Raw genomic sequence first — 11,574 nt, 5'->3', positions numbered from 1 at the left:
TAAAGAGATGAAAGGGAAAAACATACAACCAAGAATACTTTACCAGGCAAGGCTCTTGCTCAGATTCGACAGAGAAATCAAAAACTTTACGGACAAGAAAAAGCTAAAAGAATTCAGCACCGCCAAACCAGCTTTACAAATGCTAAAGGAACTTCTCTAGGTGGGGAAGAGGCATGCAACTTAAAACAACCTTTACATATATAGACTGCTATATCAAAACCTCATTGGATCAGCAAATCAAAAAACTACAATAGAAACACACACACACACACACACACACACACACACACACAAGTAACCCAAACACAACAAGAAAGATAGTTATCAAATCACAAAGAAGAGAACAAAAGAGGAAGGGAAGAAAAAAATACCTGCAAAAACAAATCCAAGACAATTAAGAAACTGTCAGTGGGAACATACATATTGATAATTACCTTAAATGTAAATGGATTAAATGCTTTAACCCAAATACATAGACTGGATGAATGGATACAAAAACAAGACTCATATAAATGTTGTCTACAAGAGACCTACTTCAGATCTAGGGACACATACAGACCAAAAGTTAGAAGATGAAACAAGGTGTTCCATGCAAATGCAAACCAAAGGAAAGCTGGAGTAGCAATGCTCATATCAAACAAAATAGACGTTTTAAAAAAAATCATTTCAAGATTACTTATGTATTTACTTTAAAACAGGTCACAACACTAAGCTTCTGGCCCATTCTGATAATGCACAAGATACAAATGCTTGCTCAGCAGTTGAAGGGCATGCTTTAGTAGCATGTTTGAAAAGTGAATAAAAATCTATATAAAACAAATATTTAAATAGTTTCCATAGGAACACAGTTAAGTGTGACCCCATCACCTAGTCTTCCACATTGTTGCATCTGTGCCAACACTACTCACATAGACATCTCAAAACTAGCAGTAGTTAAGTTAAATGGTCCCCCCACCCAAACCCTTAAATCAAGCTAAACTCACAGTTAACAGCTACAAGAATTGTATCTACACATTAATACAAGCTGAAGCACAGGCTGCTGGGTGCTCTTTCATCCCACTCTCTCAAGCACAGGACACAGGCAGAGTGCCAACATCCAGCTCCTCTATTCCGGGTGGGAAGTCATGGTTGTGGATTTTCTGCATCAGTTGCCATGGTGGCCCTGACATCACATAGTAGATGGTTGGTCTCTGGAATCCATTGAAAGTAGAAGCAGCAGTGACAGCAGTGACAGAACAGAGTGTAAACACCCATGTTTTCAAACAGCATCCAATCGCCCTCATGCATTTCAAGTAAGTTACAGTGCTCAACAATGTGATCCAGGCCATCACAGGTTGGTCTCCAGATGCTGAATGAATAATACTTTTCATCTGGTTTGGGTCTCTTCTGCAGAAGAGGCTTCACATGTTCATGATCATAGAGGATGCAGTTGAATGATGCATATACTCCATCATTCACATAATACATAAATGTCTGTTCACTCGACTCATCTTCATCATCAGATCCTGTCTGTTCCTTTAAGATGAGTTTTTGGCAATGATATTAACTGCTAGAGTGAAAACTGGGACAACACAGTATCTTCCTGGCTCAGGTATGATGCTCACTCCAGAATCTGATGGAAAATACTTGCACAACACTGGGTTGATTACACCGGTGGTCTCTTCAAATTAAGATTTACATCCTCAGATCCTGGAAAGCCACCACCAATATCAAGCAGAAACATGTTGAAACCAACCACAGCTCCCATGTCAAAGTCACAGTGGGCATCAGAGATGGTCTGCACGAAGGTCTCTGGATCAGTACAATGATGTCCCACATGGTAGCTGACACCAATGACATCAATATCTTGCCCTTTTGCCCATTCCAAAAGAAGCCTGCTGGTTTTGAGTGTGACACCAAATTTGACACTGAGGTGACAGACTGCTTTGGAATCATCAGTGGCAATCTGAAAAACCAACTTGGCCTTTGGATGTGCCCTGGCAACTTTCACCAACTCGACTTCACTATCAAAAGTCATCATCTGGACTCCATTTTTGGCAGCATATTTAATCTGAGACACTTGTTTACAAGGATTTGCATAGATAATCCTCTCTGGAGGCACCCTGAGACTCTGCACCAACTGGATTTCAGTTTTGCTGGTACAGTCAAATCCTTTCCTAATGGCAGGTATGGTCTTCACTATGGTTCTACTATCATTGCATTTGACTGCATAAAAGGGTGTGACTTGGGCTCCCCTGGTGACAGAGTGGTTGAGAGTCCACCTGCCGATGCAGAAGACACAGGTTCATGCCCCGGTCTGGGAAGATCCCACATGCCACGGAACGGCTGGGCCCGTGAGCCATGGCCGCTGAGCCTGCGCATCCAGAGCCTCTGCTCCGCAATGGGAGAGGCTACAACAATGAAAGGCCCGCATACCGCAAAAATAAATAAATAAAGGGTGTGACTCAAGTAAGAGCTTTAAACCATATCAGATGTTTCTTTACAATGCCTCCCAGGTCTGCAACATAGAAGGCATCCTTGTCTTCAGAAGGAACTTCATTAATGTTTTGGTCCAGAATGTCCTTGGCAGTAAAACTTTCATCCAAGAAATGGCAGTCAAACTTCATTACTAAAGTTATTCGTGGTTTCTTGATAACTTTTTGAAACAACAAAATGGGAAACTAAGAGATGGAATTTAAAGAAATTATGCCAGATTTTCACAAAGGCAATTCTCCAGGAATTCCAAGTCCCACTGAAGATGTGTGTGCCCTTGGTGCAGCAGTGAAAATGTTCTGATAAATGCACAATCTGCTGTCCACCTTAGAGCAAACGGGCACCAAGGGTAGGCTCCATGGAGATGAGATGCCGCCACCACCGAGCACTCAGGACCACTGGCCACACTGCCTCTGTCCCCACCATCCCCGTCAACCACCCTCCCAGTTGCTCGCCACCTTGCTCCCTCCAGCAGAGGACAACCAGCCTGAGGTGGCACCGAGTGCTGGCAGAGGGGCAGCAGCAGTGGAGGCAGAGGGAACTGACCAAAAATACTTTAAAATAAAGACTGTTACAAGAGACAAGGTAGGACACTACATAATGATCAAAAGATCAATCCAAGAAATTATAAAAATTATAAATATATATGCACTCAACATAGGAGCACCCAATATATAAGTCAAATGCGAACAGCCATAAAAAAAGAAATAGACAGTAATACAACAATAATGGGGGACTTTAACACCTCACTTACACCAATGGACAGATCATCCAAACAGAAAATCAATAAGGAAACATAGACTTTAAATAACACATTAGACAAGATGGACTTAATCAATATTTATACAACATTCCATCCGAAATCACTAGAATACACTTTCTTCTTAAGTGTACATGGAACATTTTCCACGATAAATCACGTCTTGGGTCACAAATCAAGTCTCAATAAATTTAAGAAAATTGAAATCATATCAAACATCTTTTCTGACCACAATGTAAGGAGATTAGAAATAACTGACAGGAAAAATAAACTTGTAAAAATCATAAACACATGGAGAATAAACTAAACAACCAATAGCTCACTGAAAAAAAATCAAAGAGGAAATAAAAAAAATACCTAGAGATAAATGACAATGAAAACACGATGATCAAAACCTATGGAATGCAGCAAAAGCAGTTCTAAGAAGGAGGCTTATACCAATACAAATGTACCTCAGGAAACAAGAAAAATATAAAATAAACAACCTAACCTTACACCTAAGGCAACTAGAGAAAGAAGAACAAACAAAACCCAAAGTTACTAGAAAGAAAGAAATCATAAAGATCTGAGCAGAAATAAATGAAATAGAGATGATGAAATCAATAGCAAAGATCAATGAAAGTAAAAACTGGTTCTTTGAAAAGATAAACAAAATTGATAGACTTTTAGCCAAACTCATCAAAAAAAATAAATAAATAAAAGGAGAGGACTTTAATCAATAAAATTAGAAATGAAAAAGGAGAAGTTAAAATGGACACCACAGAAATAAAAAGGATCATAACAGACTACTACAAACAACTATATGCCAATAAAATGGACAATCTAGAATAAACAGATAAATTCTTAGAAAGGTACAACCTTCCATGACTGAACCAGGAAGAAACAGAAAAATGAACAGACCAATCAAAAGTACTGAAATTAAAAGTGTGATTTAAAAAATTCAAACAAACAGAAATCCAGGACCAGATGACTTCCAGGTGAATTTTATCAAACATTTAGAGAAGAGTTAACACCTATCCTTCTGAAACTCTTCCAAAAATGTTGCAGAAGAAGGACACTCTCAAACTCATTCTATGAGGCCACCATCACGCTGATATCAAAACCAAAGATACCATAAAAAAAAGAAAACTATAGGCTGATATAACTGATTAACACAGACACAAAAGTCCTCAAGAAAATACTAGCAACCCGAATCCACCAACACATGAAAAGGATCATACATAGTGAGATTTATCATAGGGATGAAAGGATTCTTTAATATATGCAAATTAATCCATGTGATACACCACATTAACAAACTGAAGAATGAAAACCATATGATCATCTCTCTCCAACCCAAAGACATGGACTGGATGAATGGATATAAAAACAAGACCTCTATATTTGCTGTCTACCCCTATATTTGCTGTCTTCAGACTTAGGGACACATACAGACTGAAAGTACAGGTATGGTAAAAAAGATTCCATGCAAATGGAAATCAAAAGAAAGCTGGAGTAACGATACTCATATCTGAAAAAAAAATACTTTAAAATAAAGATTATAAGAGACAAAGAAAGACACTACATAATGATCAAGGGATCAATCCAAGAAGACATAACAATTGTAAATATTTATGCACCCAAAATAGGAGCACCTCAATATATAAGGCAAATACTAACTGCTATAAAAGGAGAAATTAACAGTAACACAATAATAGTGGGGGACTTTAACACCCCACTTTCACCAATGGACAGATCATCCAGACAGAAAATCAATAGGAAATGACACATTAGACCAGAGGGACTTAACTGATATTTATAGAGCATTCCATCCAAAAGCAGCAGAATACACATTCTTTTCATGTGGTACACATGCTGGACCACAAAGTGAGCCTCGGTGAATTTAAGAAAATTGAAATCAATATCAAGCATATTTTCCAACAACAACTGCTATATTTAAAATAGAAAACCAACAAGGACCTACAGTGTAGCACAGGGAACTCTGCTCAATATTTTGTAATAACCTAAACAGGAAAAGAATTTGAAAAAGAATAGATATATGTATAACTGAATCACATTGCTGTATACCTGAAACTAACACATTGTTATCTGACTATATTCCAGTATAAAATAATTTTTTTTTAAATATGATCATCTCAATAAATGCAGAAAAAGATTTTGACAAAATTCAATGCCAATTCATGATAAAAACTCTCCATGTAGTGGGCATAGAGGGAACCTACCTAGACATAATAAGGGACATATATGACAACCCCACAGCAAACATTCTCAATGGTGAAAAGCTGAAAGCATTCCCCCTAAGATCAGGAACAAGCCAAGGAAGTCCACTCTTACCACATTTTTTCAACATATTTTGGGAGTCTTAGACATGGCAATCAGAGAAGAAAAAAAAAAAAAAATCCAAATTGGAAAAGAAACACTTTCACTGTTTGCATATGACAGGATACAATTCTTAGAAAATTCTAAAGACACTACCAGAATAGTACTAGTTCTCACGAATGAATTTGGTAAATTTGCAGGATACAAAATCAGTAACCAAAAATCTCTTGCATTCCTATACACTAACAACAAAAATCAGAAAGAGAAATTAAGGTACAATCCCATTTACCATCACATTAAAAGGAATAAAATACTTGGGAATAAGCCTACCTAAGGAGGCAAAAGACCTGTACTCAGAAAATGATAAGTTACTGGTCAAAGAAATGAAAGATGACACAGACAGATGGAGAGATATACCATGTTCTTGAATTGGAAGAATCAATATTACCAAAATAACTGTACTACCCAAAACAATCTACAGATTCAATGCAATCCCTATCAAATTACCAAGGACATTTTTTTCAGAACTAGAACAAAAAATCTTAAAATTTGTATGGAGACAAAAAAGACCCTGAATAGCCAAAGCAATCTTGAGAAAGAAAACTGGAGCTTGAGGAATCAGGCTCCCTGACTTCAGATTATACTGCAAAGCTACAGTAATCTAAACAGTATTGTACTGCCTCAAACCAGAAATATAGATCAATGAAACCGGACAGAAAGTCCAGAGATAAACCCACACACCTAGGGTCAACTAGTCTATGACAAAGGAGGCAAGGATATAAAATGGAGAAAAGATAGTCTCTAGAATAAGTGGTGCTGGGAAAACTGGAGGACTACATGTAAAAGAATGAAATTAGAACATTCTCTAACACCATACAGAAAAATAAACTGAAAATGGATTAAAGACCTAAATGTAAGGCTGGATACTGTAAAACTCTTAGAGGAAAACATAGGCAGAACACTCTCTGACATTTATCAAAGGAAGATCTTTTTGGATCCACCTGCTAGAGTAATAAAATAAAAACAAAAATAAACAAATGGGACCTAATTAAACTTAAAAGCTTTTGCACAGTAAAGGAAATCATAAACAAAACAAAAAGACAATCCACAGAATGGGAGAAAATATTTGCAAATGAAGTGACTGACAAGGGATTCATCTCCAAAATATACAAACAGCACATGCAGCTCGATTCAAAAAAAACAACCTAATCAGAAAGTGGATGGAAGATCTAAATAGACATTTCTCCAAAGAAGACATACAGATGGCCAAAAAGCACATGAAAAGCTCCTACAACACTAATTATTAGAGAAATGTAAATCAAACTACAATGAGGTTTCACCTCAGACCAGTAAGACTGGCCATCATCAAAAAATCTACAAGCAGTAAATGCTGAGGAGAATGTAGAGAGAAAGGAGCCCTTTTACACTGTGGGTTGGAATGTAAATTGATACAGCCACTATGGAGAACGGTATGGAGGTTCCTTATAAAACTAAAAATAGAACTACTATATGATCCAGAAATCCCACTACTGGGCATTTTCCCTGAGAAACTATACTTCAAAATGATAAATGCACCCCAATATTCATTGCAGCACTATTTACAATAGCCAGTACCTGGAAGCAATCTAAATGTCTATCAAGAGAAGAATGAATAAAGGAGATGTGGTACATATATACAATGGAATATTACCCAGCCATATGAAAGAACAAAATAATGCCATTTGCAGCAACATGGGTGGACCTAGAGATTGTCATATTGAGTGACGTAAGTCAGACAGAGAAGGATAAATATTATATGATATTACTTATATGTGGAATCTAAAAAAATGGTATAAATGAACTTATTTACAAAACAGAAATAGAGTCACAAATGTAGAAAACAATCTTATGGTTATCATGGGGGAACGGTGGGGAGGGATAAATTGGGAGTTTTTTGTTGACATATACACACTACTATATTTAAAATAGCTAACTAATAAAAACCTAATGTATAGCACAGGGAACCCTACTCAATAGTTTTTAATCACCTATATGGGAAAAGAATCTAAAAAAGAGTGGATATATGTATATGTATAACTGATTCACTTTGCTGCACAGGAGAAACTAACACAATATTGTAAATCAACTATACTCCAATAAGATTTTTTTTTTTTAAAAGCAAATGACATTCTTGCTTTGCAATTTAGCATAAGTGTTCAAATAGAAATAACCGATTGAATGTCAAGCTGTTTACATTTAAAAGGCCCACAGAAAAGTATATTCTCGTGGAAATTTCAAAATTATAAGAATAAAATTATAATCTTGAAAGATTTGTGGAAGAATGTATATAACAATCTGAAAATGAACATTAGATTATCTACAGTTTTCTATAACAAAATATAAAAAAGCCCCAACATTCTAACAGAAAATGATTGGAACTTTTAATTTAACACTAAAATAGGAATCAATTGTGAAGGCAAATAAATAATATGAAGAAAACCAAGAAAATTAAGAACATATGATACATATATAAATAAAATACTCATGTACAACTTAAGTGAAATGAAGTAAATTCCCAGGATTTAGTTATAATGCAATCCTAGAAAGCAACTGGAGCAGAGTGGAGCAGAAGGGTACAGACCTCCAGAAATTATAGTATAGTATGTTAGAAGGATAATATTGATAAAATAAAGACATTGTTCATTGTATTGTATAAGCAAAAACAAAAAAGAATATTAATAATATCAAGTAAAGAATATTTTAATGAAACAAAATGGGACATGATTTTGATAATAGATGAAATAAAGAATAATTTATTTAAAATTAACTTTTTAAATAATTTCCTTTGAACCATGCAAAAATGAAGGTAATATAGCCATGACAAAGATAATGTAAGTCTATCCCTCAATCTGAGTTATGGATTCAAAAATGTTAGCATAGACAAAATGTTGTAAATATAATATATTCAAAGATTTTCCATTTTGATGGTCAATTTGTCTGCAAAGCATGGGGAATCTAATTATGCCTATAGAAAGAAATATTAAATTACTATACTTTGATAATTTAAGAAGTTATTTTATACTTGAATGTAACTGTTCTAATTAATTTACATCCATTCTCTAACATATTCTTTATAACTTCTCCAACATGGGTAGTTGTTTTGACATTACGGATTAGAAAACCAAGAGACAGAAAAGTTATGTAATTTCCTCAAAATAAATGTATTCTAAAATATGTATGTATGTATTTTGAGGGAGAATTTCACTTAGGATCTGAATCCAGGCAATCTAGAAACATACTAATTTAAACTAACAATTGAATCAGCTGAATATAGAAAGTGAGTGATAGTAAGATAAGCATAAGTGGAGTAAACTTTAATTCTCAGAAGTAGAAAGACAATCAAAAACATGTGTATGAAAAAACAGATATAAATGCATACAACATATATTTATAGAACAATCACTTAAAGAAGTGAATACTACAGAGTTTTCCTTCAGAAAGTGCACTGGGAGTTAGGGAATGGTTTCAGAAACTTGTTTTTTACTTTGATATTATGCAATTTTGCTTTCTTTTACATTTGTATATATTGTTTTTGTAATGTGTAAAAAGTATATACATCCTTATTATGCCCAAGCATTAGAAATATTTGCAGTTTCCTTGAAAATGTGTTTCTAATAACAGGTCTCTTTGCACATACTGAATAGACAAATATGTGCATACACTGAGCATCTAATTACCATGCAAACAAACCTTGTTATTTCATAACCTCTAGAATGTATATTATTCTATGCATATCAGAGTATACTCTAAGAAATATTCTAGTCAGGAAATTTCTGAGTTGCTGAAATATTACAGAAAATGTAGATTTAGTACAATTGCCATGCTCACTTGCCTGGTTTCAGAAAGAGTACCTTCTTGATTTTTACTTTTCATACTTATGCATTCATTAGACTATCTGCAGAAATAGAGGCTGAGTTGTAAAGAAGCAAAACGGTAAATATTCTAAGCTTGGGAATAGAAAGAAAAAGAGGAAACAAGTAGGAGATAAAACTGTCTTTAGGTTGAAATGTTTTAAATGGCTCCACAAATTTGCCAGCATGAAGTCTTTTAAGATATGGAAATTTATTAACACTGTGGCTTTTGCCACAAATTACTTTTAACAGCTTATACATATACACAAAACAGTTAATGGTGTGCAGAATTTCTGCCGTAAATACAAGTCACTTTTGCACAAGATTTAGATTTGACACTATTATGGGAATTTGCTAAGTGACAGAAGTATGCCTATAATTTCATGCCTTTTCTTCATCAAAGCTGTGGCAATACTTCATTGTATTTACTCTAAATTCAAAACACCTTTAAAAGGATATTAAAAATGATTTCTTCTTTCCCATTTTTGCAAAGGTAAGATTTTAAAAAGAATGAAACTGTATTTGTTTTTTCAGGGACTGTCCAATTTCAAAGATGTGTACTTTATGTCCTCAAAATAATATTGTCATAAAAAGTTCTCTACCCTTCCATCTATTAGGAACAAAGAATGGAATATATGAGTTTTCTAGATAGATATAACTAATTAGCTGGATTATATTTGTACAAATGAAACATAACTATAAGGCAGATGTTTGATTTCAAAATATAGGTCTTTATTTTAATGAGCAGGTCTCCAGCTTTTATAGTCTGTAAGAATGCTCTCTGAAGAGTTTTGCCTCTTCCAATTTCTCCCATCTGTGATGAATGAAAATAAAATCTCTCCAACATTCTCTTATCAGTTGGGTTTCCCTTAAGTTTTACTCTTTTCTTCTGCCTGTCAGTCACTATTCTCTCACATATGTTTTTATAACTGCAAAATTAAAAAGGGGAGGTCATTTAACAAAATATTTTAAGGATGTTATGAATTAAGAGTAAATACAATGAAGTATTGGTATAGCATTGATGAAGGGTAGGAGTGAAAGTACAATTTTTTCTCTGTCACTTAAATTCTCACAATAATGTTAAAAGACTATCAAAACATGATTCACATCCTCATTGTCAAGACTTTATCACATCGCCATTTCTAGTTTCAATGAGAGAAAGTGTGTCTCACCTAGCTTGGTCACCATATGTCTACCTAAAACTCAGAAGTGCTTTTGCTAAATAGAAAAGGGATATTGAACATGCCATATCAATGACTAGACTTGCCTCTGCCACCAAATATCTATGAATACTTTAGCTGTTATCTACAACACTAATTTAATTCTTGCCAACATGAAGCAGTTCAAATCTGATAATGATCACATCCATGCCCAGATCTAAGATTTCTAAGTGTTATGTAGACCTCCTCATCAGTTTGGGTATAAGTATCTGTGGTCTGGTGACCTATAATCTAATGAAAAAATATCTTAACATCTTGCAGCCAGTATGCAATAAATGCTGTATGAACAGGGTAGAAACATTTTCATTAAAGAAGACAAAAGAATGAAAAGCTTCCAGAAGTCCCAGTTCATAGGAGTCATATAATATTTCTGGGAAGGAATTATTTTGAAAAGTGCCTGCCTTGGTAGTGGATCAAGTTACTTATGGAGAAACCAGTGTGCTCTGGGTTGACTCATGTTGTATTGTGTCATAGACCCTGGCTCTGCTCACTGAGAAAAGTCTCCTTGCAGAATCTGTTGTGTGGGCATGTGAGAAGTAGGACTTCACAGCTTTCACAGCAGCTTCCATCTGGTGCAGGTTTGGAGCCCAGGGTTTGCCTTAGAAATGAAACTGGCACTGTGCTTCTCAGGCCAGACTTGTGGTTTCTTTGGCAATGTAAGTCCCTATTTGGCTTTGCATCTATTTTCATTCAGTCAGTTCTAAGGGCAAGTGAACACATGAAAAACCTTGTCTAGACAAAGCACTGAATCCTGCTTTGTCTAGTATCAATGCCTTTGTGCTGAGCCCTTTCCTCTCTCTTAATGTTGGCAAATGTGAGGACATCTAAAATTACAGGCTTTGGTGAGATGGTGACATCTAATATTTGATATATAGCTTTGGGCTGCCTTCTATTGTCTGGCAGGCTTATACTG

At 35.2% G+C, this 11,574-nt stretch overlaps 1 pseudogene; it reads right to left on the bottom strand.

Annotated features, from left to right (window-relative positions):
* Positions 1 to 1,007: 1,007 nt before the first annotated feature.
* Positions 1,008 to 2,898, bottom strand: LOC116742955 (annotated as a pseudogene).
* Positions 2,899 to 11,574: the final 8,676 nt, after the last annotated feature.

The sequence above is a fragment of the Phocoena sinus genome, chromosome 18 (assembly GCF_008692025.1).
Source record: "Phocoena sinus isolate mPhoSin1 chromosome 18, mPhoSin1.pri, whole genome shotgun sequence".
Lineage (NCBI taxonomy): Eukaryota > Metazoa > Chordata > Mammalia > Artiodactyla > Phocoenidae > Phocoena > Phocoena sinus.
Note: the sequence above shows the minus strand (reverse complement) of the source record. Positions and strands in the feature narration are given on the sequence as shown.